This window comes from Pan troglodytes, chromosome 5, assembly GCF_028858775.2.
Source record: "Pan troglodytes isolate AG18354 chromosome 5, NHGRI_mPanTro3-v2.0_pri, whole genome shotgun sequence".
Lineage (NCBI taxonomy): Eukaryota > Metazoa > Chordata > Mammalia > Primates > Hominidae > Pan > Pan troglodytes.
This window is the reverse complement of record NC_072403.2, coordinates 182896856-182910893: the sequence shown is the minus strand read 5'-3', so window position 1 is coordinate 182910893 and position 14038 is coordinate 182896856.

The following is a 14038-nucleotide window of genomic DNA, read 5'->3' as shown; positions in this document are numbered from 1 at the left end:
CAAAACAATTTTGGTTATTCTTGTTCATTTGCCATTCCACATAAATTTTATAATCTCTTGTGCATTTCTATGACAAATATTGCCATGACATTGATTTGGATTGTATTTACTGATTTGATCAATTTGGAATTTGGACATATTTGGCATCTTAACACTACTGAGTCTTTCAATACATGAATATAATATGCCTCTCCATTTATTTCAGCCTTTTTGATTTCTTTCTTGACTGTTTTGTAGCTTTTACCATACACATCTTTTAAATATTTTATTACATTTATACCTAAGTAGCTCATCTTTTTCCACCATCAATGGTGGTATTCCCGTTTCTTACTGTTCATTGTCAGTACCTAAAAATACCATTAAATTTTTAAATTGTGATCTTGTATCTTCCGTAACTTTGTTTTGTACATTCTTTGAAATCTTCTTCAAATACAATCATGTTGAAAGTGAATAACAACAATTCCACATTTTTTTTTTCTATTTGTATGTCTAGTTCTTTTTCTTTTCTTATTACACTGCCTAGAAACTCCAGTATAATGTTAAATGTGGGTGGTAAGAACATTTTTCTTTTGCCTTAGAGTGAGGGTTCAGTCTTTTATCAGTAAGTATGATGTTTGCTGTAGGTTTTCTGTAGCTGTTTCTTATCATGTTGGGTAAATTCCATTCTACCTAAAATTTAGAGTTTATCATGAATGGATATTGAATTTTGTAAAATTATTTTTCTATATCTATAGAGAATATAATTTTTTTCTATATCTATAGAGAATATAATGTATGTAGGGTCTGCAACAATGTCCTCTTTTTAATTTGTGATATAATAATTTGTGTCTTCTTCCTTGTTGGTGAGTCTCATCATAGGCTTTGGGTTTCATTGATTTTTCTCTGCTGTTCCATTTCCAATTTTATTTATGTTCTTTATTATTACTTTGCAGCTGCTTACTTTGGTTTAATTTACTTTTTTCAAGTTTCTTAAGGAGGAATTTTAAATCACTGATTTAAGACTTTTTTCATATAAACATGAAATGCTATACATTTCTCTTTAAATTGTGCTTTATTTGCATCCCGCAAATTTTGCATGATAGAGAGATTATTTTCTTTTATTCAATTCAAATTATTTTCAGATGTCCCCTCTGATTTTCTCTTTGACCTGTAAGTTACTAGGTTGGTAAAAAATTAATTGTGGTTTTTGCCACTTAAAGTGATATTTAGATGTGTGTTCATCAGTAAAAATATTTGGCAATTATTCCAGATACCTGTTTGTGATTTCTATTTTAATTCCATTATGATCAAAGAATATACTATGTACATGTTTTTAAATGTATTGAGGTTTGAATTATGGCCAGAACCATGATATATAGACTATACAATATGTTCTACATGCACTTGAAAATAATGTATATTCTGCTTATATTTAGTGTTCAATAAAAGTCGATTTGGTTGGTGAAGGCTTTGATGATATTGTTCACATCTGCGAATTCATTATTGACTTCTAGTCAATCAATTACTATCCAATCAATTACTTTGGGTTCTCTGAAGTTATTATATCTGTAGTTTGATAAATTATTCTTTAAAATTTTGTAACCACTATCTCTTCAAATATTTCATCTGCCTCACATTCTCTCTCTGTTTTCTCTAGGATTTCAATGCCACATATATCACACTAATGATATTTTCTTACGGCATTTGCGTGTTTTGTTTCCTTTTTTCTTCACTCTTTTATCATTTGACAGTTTAGGTAATTACTATTAACTGACTTTCACTTCCTCTATCACTTTCCTTAGCTGTGTCAAGTCTACTGGTGAGCCCATCCAAGGCATTCTTCATATTTCTTACGGAGGTTCTCATTTCTGGCACTTTCATGTGGCTCCTTCTTGTCGTTTTCATTTCTCTGCTGAAATCTTTATCCATGCACGTTGTACATCTTTGTGTTACAACCTTTAACCTATTAACCATAGTTATTTTCAATTACCTGTCTGATTGTTGCAACATCTGGATCATCTCTAAGTCTTGTTCAGTTGATTACTTTGTCTCTTGACAGTAAGGGTTGTGTGTTTTGTTTTTAACTTGATTTTTGTGTCTGTTAATTTTTTTATTAATTTCCAGACATAATGTTCAGAGTGGTAGAGACTGATAAAAGTAGTATTTATGTATTAGGTAAATGTCATTTGTCTTCTGCTAGGCTATTATTGTGGGAAGGTGAGTAAATTTAACTCAAGAGTTGAGCCCAGTTTGGATTTTGTTGTTGCAATATTCAGTTTTGTTCACCACTGTCTTTAAATTCCTGTTTGTTCTTAGGTTGGAGATAGTTTGCTGGTGGGTTTTCACGATGTTTCTGCTCCACTCATTAGGGCTTCCCTGTTCAACTGCCCCTCAAAGGGAAACTTCTCTAGTCGTCTCCAGTGTTAATCTGTTGCTTCTGTCTTGGAGGTTGAGGTGTTATGGTTGTGGACGAGGTTCTCTGTCATCCTGATTCAGCCTCAATTTAAGCAGTCATTGTCTCCCTGAGTCTTAGAATATGGATTTTCACAGTGATCTTCTTCCAAACTCAATGGAAGGAGACCTTTACTGGTCTGGGCTCTTCTGAGCACATTTCTTGCTCCTACCTATGGATAAAGTATTTCTTTTTTTTTTCCCCTTCCCCTACCTACAATGGAGACATCTTCTCCTTGCACTGGGCCAAGAGCTTTCTGCTATTCCCCAGCATCTTAAAAGTCTTTTTTCCTTATGTGAGAAGAAACCAAAGATGGGTTCCTGTGTTTCCTACAGCAGTGGATGCACCTCTTCTTCATGCTGCATCTCCAAAGTAGTCTATATTAGTACCTGTCCTGCCAATAAACTTTTTTCATCAGCACATAGTGAAGTCTATGGAGAAAAGCCTGCAACTGGCTGTCTTCATAGGTTCCATACTCTCACAGTATCAGAGAAGCAGTCTTTGAAAATTAATTAAAAGTCACTGTGACTTCTTTTTATTCACTTGTATGGTGGCCTTCTCTTCCTCTTGTGATCTTACACAGGTGAATCCATGCTTGTTCTCTATCTGTCTGCAGAGGCACCTGTCTTTCCTCAGATTCCAGGCTACTTGTTGTCCTGCAGCATTAGCTCTCCAATAGATTCCAGAAAAATTAGGATTTTGAGGACCATCTATCTTTCTCTTGCTAGAAGGCAGATGGGTACTCCTTCTAGATGTCTACATTCTTAGGCAGAAGTCAGAAGACCTGGGATTTGTGTTGTTATTGTGGGCAGGTATTAAAGTCAATCACTTTTAATGTTTCCAGTAAGCTTCCAGATATGTCCACACAAGAAACCACGCAGATATGTTCTTCATTGTTCATTCATTTAGGGCCCATTTCCCCAGATCATACAGCAGGACCTTTGGTTAAAGTACAAGGGTCTGTAAATATCCAAACACTCGCCTGTGAAAGTCTAACAAGTCTTCTTCTGCTAATTCCACTGCTATTGCCCTTGTGCAAACCCGAACTTGCTTTTTTCTTCAAGGCTTTACAAAATGGCCCTGTGGCCCTTATTCTGTATTCTCACTCTAGAGGATCCTTTCAGTGGACTAAGAAGCCACCTTTTCCATGACTGGGAGAGAATGGTAAGACCCAGACTACACAGTATCCTTAGTGGGCTCTATTTTTGGTTCTATCGTCAGCGAAGCAACTGCTAATATAAACTGTAGGCTCCCCTGAAGTTACCCTCTTAGCATCTTTCTAATATACTGTCTCTACCTTGTGAACAAGCTTTGCTATGCTGCACTCCTCCTATCTGAATGTCTCTCTGATATCACCCATGGCGCAATCAGTATTTCTGTCCTCAGAATTTTCTGATGCCCTTCAGTAGTGGGAGTGGTTTGAACCAACCCTCAGTAACAATCTCACTTTTCTCTCCTGAGTTATATATGCTAAACAACTCAGAAGTTTTAGCCAAACTTCAAGAGAACTCACTGAATAGCCCTATTCAATTTCTGCAAATTCCTGCAATCTGCATATGTACTGGTTACAACAACTTCAAATATTATCTGAGTAGATGGATCGTAAGTGTCCAGTGAAAATATCTGTGCCAACACCCTTGGTATATCTTTAACACTTGTTTCAGCAAAAGCCCCACTCAAATTCAGATTTATTTTTGGAGACATTATGGTTCAGGCCAACAGGATTAATAGATAAATATGATTCAACCAAAACCCCAAAAGCCCTGCTAGTCTCTAAGTTTCCTGCCTATTTCCAGTATATGAGAGAACCAGTAATTTATTTCTCAAAGTAGAAGAACTATCTCTGGTTTCTGCTGTCTATATACATCCTTCAGAATTTCATGGGTTGGAATAAATAAATTAAATTTTATTTAATTTAATAAATCCCACTTAAATGTTAGCAGCATTTATCAGCCAGCCTCTGTTTTTCATTTAGGTGCCTCTCATCTTTAGCTCAACCTGATCTTTCTCTGAAGAGGCAATTCTCATACTGTCAGTGTAGTAAACTGACTTTCTATTAGTGGTTTTTAACTCCAAATCCTTCGTGAGAATATGGCAAAATGCTAGTAAATTTTAAAATCCCCATATCAATGCATGAAATAAATACTGATTCACTTTCTACAAGAATGCAAATTGTTACTGGCTGGATTCCCAAATTGGAATGGCTAAAAGAGTGCTAAATTAAATTAAATTTGGCCTGAAGCAACCTTCATACATTGAGTCCCTAAGAATGAACTGCAACCTAAGAGTTTATTTTTGTAACAAATAGTTGAGTCTCAGCCAATCACAGCCACTGAGCTCCAAACGAACACAGGCTGCCAACTGATCAGACCATGTCTATACAGGGCCAATGCCTCATCACAACATGCAAATTAGGCAAACACTCAACGGTAACCAATAAAGCTGTTTCTGTATGTTAATTCCTTTTCCTGTCTATAAAAACTGCTTGCCACATGGCTGGACGAAGTTCCCTGAACCTCCCCTGGTTCTGGGTGCTGTCCAATTTGTGAATCATTCTCTGCTCAAATAAAGTCTACTAAATTTAATTTGTCTATAAAGTTTTTCTTAACAATAGCATACCGTCCCCCATGATCTGAGGCACTTCTTTTATAGCCTTTACAATATCAGTTACAATGAAGGTAATCAGAAATACCAACCTGTTTAATCCTTCATACTGTTAACCTCCAGGATTCATCTGTCTTAAGTACTGACCAGACAAGAATTTGGAAAAGAAAGTTAGAGGGAACCAAAACTTCTACTTCAACAATTTCCTTAATCAGAACAACAATCTCTCATTACTTCAAGAGAGTCTGCATTTATTGTTTACCACCAAAGATGTCTCCAGTCACATTTTCCCATTAGCAAATTTACCCCTACCCTGCTTTCAAGTGCCTTTCAGAGTATCATCTGTATACCCCACAGGGATTACTGGACAACTAGCATCCATATCTGGTGACCCTAAGAAGTTTGCATATCACCTCTACATCACGTCATCCAAAAAAGCCATTGCAAAAAGCCTAAGGCTTTTTTTTTTGTTTTATACTGTAAGGGATATTTTAATTCTATGGACTTTTGAATTTTAATTCCTAGAAATTACCTTTACTATTATTTTCTGTCTAGAACTTCTATATCTGGATATTTGCACTTCTGTGGATATTTCTCAGCTGTTCGATCATATTTGTTTCCTTCTAGGAATGTGCTGGTATCCCACCTTACAAATGATGAATTCTTTCTTCAGCTATATTCATTCTCATATGCAATCTATTACGCTTTTTATTCAGCTGTTAACTTCTTTGCACCTAGTGTTTCTATTTGATTATTTTTCATTACATCTTATTCTTGTTTCCTATTGATAATATCCTTCCCTTGTTGCATATTTTCTCTATTTCAAATTCTCACTCTTCCATTTTAATACTTCTGATATGTTGTCCAATTTACATTTTTTAATTTAAGGAAGATATATTTCTGAAATGTTCAATTTAAATAAGTTATATCTTAGTATTTTGGCATTTAATAATATTATTAATTTGGCTTATCCCTGAAGAGATAGATACATTGCCTGTTAGTATGAACTGGGGAGGGGCAGAAGAAGGAATCTAGGTCAATCCTTAGAGGTCAAAGGTTTATGAAGGGATGGGCTTTCAGGTGAAGAACTCAAGTTACCACAAACCAGAATTAACCACTCCTATTCGGTTTCACCGCACCAAGTAACTTTTCAAGTCAACACTCTACATTCAAACACCAAGGAAATGGAAGACTGCCTAAATTGTCATCCGTCAGCCCTGGAAGTTTGGAGGAAACTGAATGAAAGAGAGAAAGCCAAGTCTGGTGAGTCCTCATCCATTAGTTTTCCTCAATTCTCCACCCTGTCAAGGATTTTGCATTCCCTTGATTTTATCCCTACAGAAGGATGGGCCATTGGAAGTACTGGCCTTCAAAGGTATGGGCAACCATTGCCAAATCCTGCAACAAAAAAGAAGGCAAAGGGGAAGTCAAGACACTATTTCAACTGCTCTTTTCTAATTTCTGCTTTAACAGCTGAGCCAAAAGCCCTTTGCTGTCAGCTGCAGCCATCTACCTGCCTTGCCACATACCAGTTCAAAGTAGCTGTCTTTTTTCCTAAGGATTTCTCACATTTTTATGAGTCTGCATCGAGTTTTCCTTCTCCCCCCCCCCAGTTTCCCTCGGGTTGATTTGCTGGAGAGCAGCAGCAGCTTGTGCTAATTTGCAGTCTTGGCATAAATTGGAAACTCTCCTCCAAGCAGGTTTATGAACAGGAAACAGAAGACAACATCGCTGTAATAGAATCAAAGTAGACTACTGAATAGTCTTCTGAGATATACAAGATCCAAATTCTGGAAGAAACCTCAAACATCTAATTGTACATTTGACTACCCTGCTGGAATATTTAACTGTTAATTCCTTTAACAATATGGTCTCAAGTGAATGGACTAGATAGACAATTTTAAAGTGTAGAATAAATTGAAGAAAAGTTTTACGTTTAAAGTTTAAATTATTTTAAATTTTGACTTAAAACTTGATTTGAAATTATCTTAATTTTAATAAAGAATGAAAAACAAATTTGAGAAATCTTCAAACTGCTTTCCACAGTGGCTGAACTAATTTACATACCCACCAACAGTGGATAAGCATGAACTTTTCTCAACAGCCTTACCAGCATCTTTTCTTTCTCTTTTTAACTTTTTAATAACAGACATTCTGACTGGTGTGAGACAGTATCTCATTGCAGTTTTGATTTGTATTTCTCTGATGATTAGTGATGATGAGTATGTTTTCATGACTGTTGGCCACTTGTGTGTCTTCTTTTGAGAAGTGTGTGTCCATGTCCTTTGCCTATTTTTTTAATGGAATTATTTGTTTCTTGCTTGCTGAATTGAGTTCCTTATAGATTCTGGATATTAGACCTTTGTTATATGCAGAGTTTGTACATATTTTTCCCCATGCTGTAGGTTGTCTGTTTATCAATAGTTTGTTTCTTTTGCTGTGTAGAAGCTCTTTAGTTTAATCAGGTCTTACTTGTCAATTTTTCGTTTTGTTGCAATTGCTTCTGGGGACTTAGCCAAAAATTCTTTGCCAAGAAAGCCTCTGAGAAAGGTATTTCAGAGGCTTTCTTCTAAAAGTTTAAGAGTTTGAGGTCTTACATTTAAATCTTAAATCCATCTTGAGTTAATATCTGTATAGAGTGAGCTACCATTTGACCCCCCAGTAATCCCATTGTTGTGTATATCCCCAAATGAAAAGAAGTTATTATACCAAAAGGCACATGCACTCATATGTTCATCTCTGTGCCAATCACAATAGCAAAGACATGGAATCAACCTAGATGCCCATCAATGGTGGACTGAATTTTTAAAATGTAGTATATATATACTATGAACTACAACATAGCCATAGAAAAGAATGAAATCCTGTCCTTTGCAGCAACATGAATGGAGCTGGAGGTCATAATCCTAAGTGAATTATCACAGAAACAGAAACCTAAATATGGCATGTTTTCACTTACAAGTGGGAGCTAAATATGGAGCACACAAGGACAGAAACATGGGAACAACAGACACTTCAGATTACTAGAGAGGGGAGGGAGAGGGGGGACATGGGTTGATAAAATTATTTGGGTATTATGCTCACTACCTGGGTGCAATATACCCATGTGACAAACCTAAACATGTACCCCCATATCTAAAATAAAAGTTGAATTTTATAAAAATAAAAATAATAACATATGTTAAAAAAGAAAAAAATAGATATCAATACTAGTAAACCTTAAACTACAGATAAATTGCAAAGTTCTAGGTAAAGTGTCTAAATCCCTACTTTTAGCTGGGACATCTATTTGAGAAAACCTGTATCCAGCTCTTTAAATATAATTTGCATTGCCGTTGCTTCAATTCACAATTTTGAAGCAATCATCATATAATGCTCCTGGCATTGATGGTGAAAATAAGTCAAAGCATATTTAAGCCTGTATTTTTGAAGCATGTTAACTGTCCTAATGCCCATCTCCTAATGTCCTCATAACGGGAATATTTTATTTTTACATTTTGGTTTCTCTTATATTCCCAAATATAGAGCCCACATTAAATGAAAGCTAACTAAACAACTATTTGGGAGTTCCTGGAACCTACTCTTTTCCAGCCGTCTCTCTGAGTGGACTACCCTTGTTCCTCAGATTCCACCACATTAGGTCTTTTAAAGTTAATCATGATTGCTCTACATTAAAATGCAAAATATCCTAGAAAGAAAGACATTTTTACCTACTGGTATATAATTGTGTATTATTTTATCAGATCGTTGGTATGGTATTGACCATACCATAGTCAATGAATTAGTATTGAATACCAGGATTTAAAGCAGGCTTCAAAAGACACTGAGGAACGTAGATCAAAGAGAGCTGGTGAAAAGTTTCAGGATACCAGGTGGGACATGGAAACTAGCAGCACCTTTAGGCCATTTGCCAAAGTGGGGAAAGGAGAAAATATTTTAAAGCAGGTGGGAGTATGCTGATGTAACTACCTTCTTCACGCTTTCATTTAGAGCCACTGTGCCCAAGAGACTGAAAATACTTCTGAAATTATTACACATATCCCAAAGTCAGGGCTATAAATTGTGATGCAACAAAAGATCTGACTTTCCCAGGCTGACCACCCAGCTTGCTTACACCTCCCTGCACAGCAACATACACAAGTTCCAATTTGAGGCCCTGCTTTAGAAATTTCTCACCTGTCCAAAAGAAATTCACCTGAATCTTCCTCTCTACTCCACCTAAAACTGATGAATCATCCTTACTTCTGGTTGTAGAAAGAATGAATGAATTCATTTCTCAGAAAAGAAAGTTAACACTGAGGTGATGGGGGAAATGTTGGCAGATATTCATATATGGACAACTTTTCCTCATCTCTAAAATCATACTATACCTAAAGCCAATGTTCAAGTTACACCTATTTTAATTATTTTGCAATATTTAGATACCTAAGTCAGAGACGTCAAAGCAAGGGCTTTCCTTCGCAATTATAACCCCTCTAATCCTATCCCAAATTCCCAGCTATCTTCAAAACAAAGCCAGTGGATTTCTGTGCATAATTAACACCCAGACTAGACCATTCTTAACTGGCTCCTCACCTGTAACACCAAATTAATGTCAGGAAATGCAACTACACCTATCATTAGCTGCGTTCCATATTCCAAAAGAGAAAAAGATATTGCTTTGAATATATCTTCCTCTTACTTTTTCAAATATTTCCTTATTTGAATTCCTTTGGGTAAATGTCATTTCCTGTTAGGACCCCAAATTCGAATTCCTTTTTGAGATTCAAAATAACAACCAGTTGTTGGTTTCACAATAGCACTGCAAAAGACTGAAAGTTCTTATAAATCCCTGAAGGAACAAAAAACCATGAGAGTTTTTATCTACCTAACATTTTGAGTTTTGATCCTTTGGTTTTAGTTTGATATGCTAATATTTAAGCAAGTAATTAATAATAACTAATTTTAATAAACTCAGAACATCTGTAGAAGGTACAATTTAGGCAACTACTAAATCATGCACCTCTTTCCTGGATTCATTCTGTAGTTTTAAAACAAATTAGTGTCCATTAAATACAACATATTTCCATTTTAAAGAAATTATTCAAATTCCACATAATACTTTATGCATGCATGAATATTTGAACATGTAAAACAAAAACAAAAATGTAAGAACTTGTAGTTAGCACTCTGTTCAATGTTCTAGTTCAATTTCTATTTTTTTCGTCTATCCTATAATTGTTTATCTTGATTCTATTATTAAATGAGTATGCTGGGTTTATAAGATGAAATTAATTCCCATCTAGCAATTTCTAAATTCACAATTTTATAAGTCTTAGCTATGTGAAAATAAATAGAAACAGACCTCTTTGCTGATTTTATAACTAAAGAAAACTGAATTGAATAATTAGGACATAAAAACATGTGATAGTAAAGTTTACTGAGAAATGGCTACCAAAAACAAGATTCATTTTCAAGTAAACAATGCAAAAATTCACTAAGCTGTTCGCCAAGTAGTTTTTCTCTTTCTACATTTATACTTGCACTAGCTCTGCTAAAAGAAGCCTAATATATCTATGATTGAGACCATGTCTTTATTGGAAATAGTGAAAATAGGATAATACATTCAATATTGGTTCACTTAAGGTAAGCCTAAACTACAGGAGATAAAGAATGCCATTAGCCAAATAGAAACTGTCTTAAAGATACAACATCTAAGAAGATGATGACAACAGCATAATATGAAACTCCAGTTAGCTAGCAACCTGCTTTGGTGATAAGACTTGAGCTCATAGGGGTATGCGTCCCAATAAAATAATTCAAAATGTGGAAGAAAAAACAGAGTGTGACATCAGAAAATTGCTGAAATTATTTCTATTTGAATACTTTTTTTCTGACCCAGAGAGGTACAATTTATCATGGAATGAATGGAACAATATGTGACAATAAGAGGAACCAATGAGAATAAATTAGGCTAGATTGCTGTGATACAGTGTTTTGCTTACTTGAACTGGCTACAAGTTTCTTTGCTAAATTCAAGTTGTTTCCTATACTGCTTAACGTGCCAAATTTGTTTTGATTTAAAATGCAGTAATGAAAAGAAAAAATTACATTGGCATTACTTTATACAGCAAAGTTATTTTTAGATATTAATATATTCCATGAACAAATTTATTGTACTCATTCTAGTTGACCTTAAAATTCTGTTATTCTGCTATTTTCCTAAAGAATATAAAGATCCAGTATGAATGTTAGTGTAAAAAAATCTTACAAAGGTCTACCTGGCTTTGATGACCCGTCATTACACAGGAAGATCCCTGCTGCTACTGGCGCTGAATTCTCAGTCATGATAGAGCTGCTCCACAATCATGGAAAGATTTGTTAATTTTTGCATCCACACCCCTTCACTCTAGTTTGACCACACGCTAGGTTGCCTCTTTAATGCCAGGTTCCACCACATGACTTGAATTAGCCAATGAAATGTAAACAGAAGTTACACGAGCCTCTTCCATGCACCAGGTGCAAATCTTGTCTCATTTTCTTCTATCTCTTTACTCCCCCGCACTGCCACACGTGAAGCTACTGATTGCCTGGGTTCTGGACTGAAGATCTTATGGAGATGAGCACCAGCTGTGGAGAAAGCCAGTGGTGTCCCAGACTTTAGGACTATTTCAGGAGAAAAAAAAAAGTACTTTGGACCATAGAACTTTTGCAGGTGAGAGCTGAGCTGTGTCACGGAATCCTTCATCTTATAGATGGCTAATTTTTTATTTTGGTAGAAGATGAGGTTTTGCCATGTTGCCAAAGCTGATCTTAAACTCCTGGGCTTAAGTGATCTGCCCACCTCAGCCTCCCAAAGTAATGGGATTATAGGCGTGAGCCACCACACTTGGCCTTTTCTTTTTTTCATATTTATTTAATTATTTTATTTTATTGAGACAGAGTCTCACTCTGACACCTGGGCTGGAATGCAGTGGCTATCATGGCTCTCTGCAGTCGTGAACTCCTGGACTCAAGTGATCCTCCCATCTCAGCCTCCTGAGTAGCTGGGACTACAGGCTTGCACCCATGCCTGGCTAATTTTTTTATTTTTACTTTTTTGTAGTGACAGGCTCTTGCTACGTTGCTCAGGCTCGTCTTGAACTCCTGGCCTCAAGTGATTCTCCTACTTGGCCTCTCAAAGTGCTGGGATTATAAGCCTGAGCCACTGAACCCAGCAAAATTTGCCTTTCTTAAACTAATTTATCTCTGTTGGGTCCAAGAGCTTACAAGTTGGTTGTCATTTAATATGTTAAACACTAGAATATTTTTTAGTTGAAATTTTATTTTTTCCCTTTACATATTGTATCCTTTAGTGCTTTATTTCACTAATAAGAATTATAGTTTGCAATCATTTCCCACCTCTATATTCAGTATATCAATTTTTGTTTTTCCTTTCTACTTCTGTCTTTTGCTATAATTTGCTGTAATACAGGTACTTTCATCAAGGCATCCAGTTCTTTATATCATTCTATATTTTTACTTGGGAGAAATAGAAATGTTGCTAATTCCATCTTACTGACAATACCTAAATTATTGTTTGTTATAGAACATAATGATTTAAATATACAAAACACTAAACTGAGATTTTTTACATTTTATGCGTGCAGAATTTACATTTTATGTGTGCAGAGACAAAAATTGTTATAAGATTACAAGTTAATGTGAAAGATGATTTCCGATTCATGAGTTTCAGGTTTTGATAGCATATCCTTATCCACTAGATTAGTCTTTTAAAAATGTGTATGATAGGGAAAAAATCGAGGGCATGAAATTCTGAGACTTATGGGAACTAAACTTCAATGTTCGTTGTTAGATTTTTTTTTTTTTTTTTTTTTGCTGCATATGTAGTTTTAGGCAGTCATTGTCTAACAACATTAAATACTGAACATATGGGAAAAGCATATGATTTTTCGAAATGTTTTTCTAAAGTAATCTCATTCTACATACACTTAAGAGCAGTTATAATGCTTTAGTGACACTTGATGTAGCTATTTAATGTGATCTCACCACTATAGGGAAGGCCGTTGCATGACTTTTTTGTGTGTGCTTAACTGCTAAACAGGAGAACCTTTTCCTGAGCAACCAGCTGGGAAGGATTTAATTTGACATTCTCCCTACTAGGACCCCCCAAAGAGACTGGCATGTGTGCCCAGCCCATTATGACAAGAGAACAAGGGGAATGGTGCTATCCACTGATATCTGACCAGCACTTTATGTTTTAAAAAGTGTTTTTACAGCTATTATTTTCTTCCCCGCACAACCACCTTGTGAAGAAGGTAGGATAGCTATTATTATCTTTCTTTCACAAATAAGCCACTTGTTACTTGGCTTCTAAAGCATATCTAAGCTCTAATTAAAGTTTCACAACATTAGTGTTTAGAGAGGTATCAATCAGTGCATCCAGTTTACAACATGATTCAGAAACTTGGGGAAAAAGCAGACTGCCTCATCCCTACACCCCAAAGAAACACAGCTATTTTCCTAACCAACAATCACCATTTACTTCCTAGCTGGCTATCAGAGAACAGTCAAGAGCAATTTATGATGCTCTTACCTCCTTAACAAAAGACACTGCAGTACTGTTAGCAGTACCATAATAAAATGTTTTTGGTTTTTTGCTTTAGAGATAGGGTCTGGCTCTGTCACCCAGGCTGGAGTGCAGTGGTACCATCATAACTCACTGCAGCCTCAAACTACTGGGCTCAAGCAATCCTCCCACCTCAGCCTCCTGAGTAGCTGGGACTACAGGTGCATGCCACTATGCCTGGCTAATTTAAAAAAAATTTTTTTTGTAGAGATGGAGTCTGGCTATGTTGCCCACACTGGTCTTGAACTCCTGGCCTCAAGCAATCCTCCCTCCTCGGCCTTCCAAAGTGTTGGGATTACAGGTCTGAGCCACCCCATCTGGCCTAAAATATTTTGAATTAATGAAAACAATACTGTACCAATCAAGAGAAGTAGGATGGAGGATCTGGTGAAAAA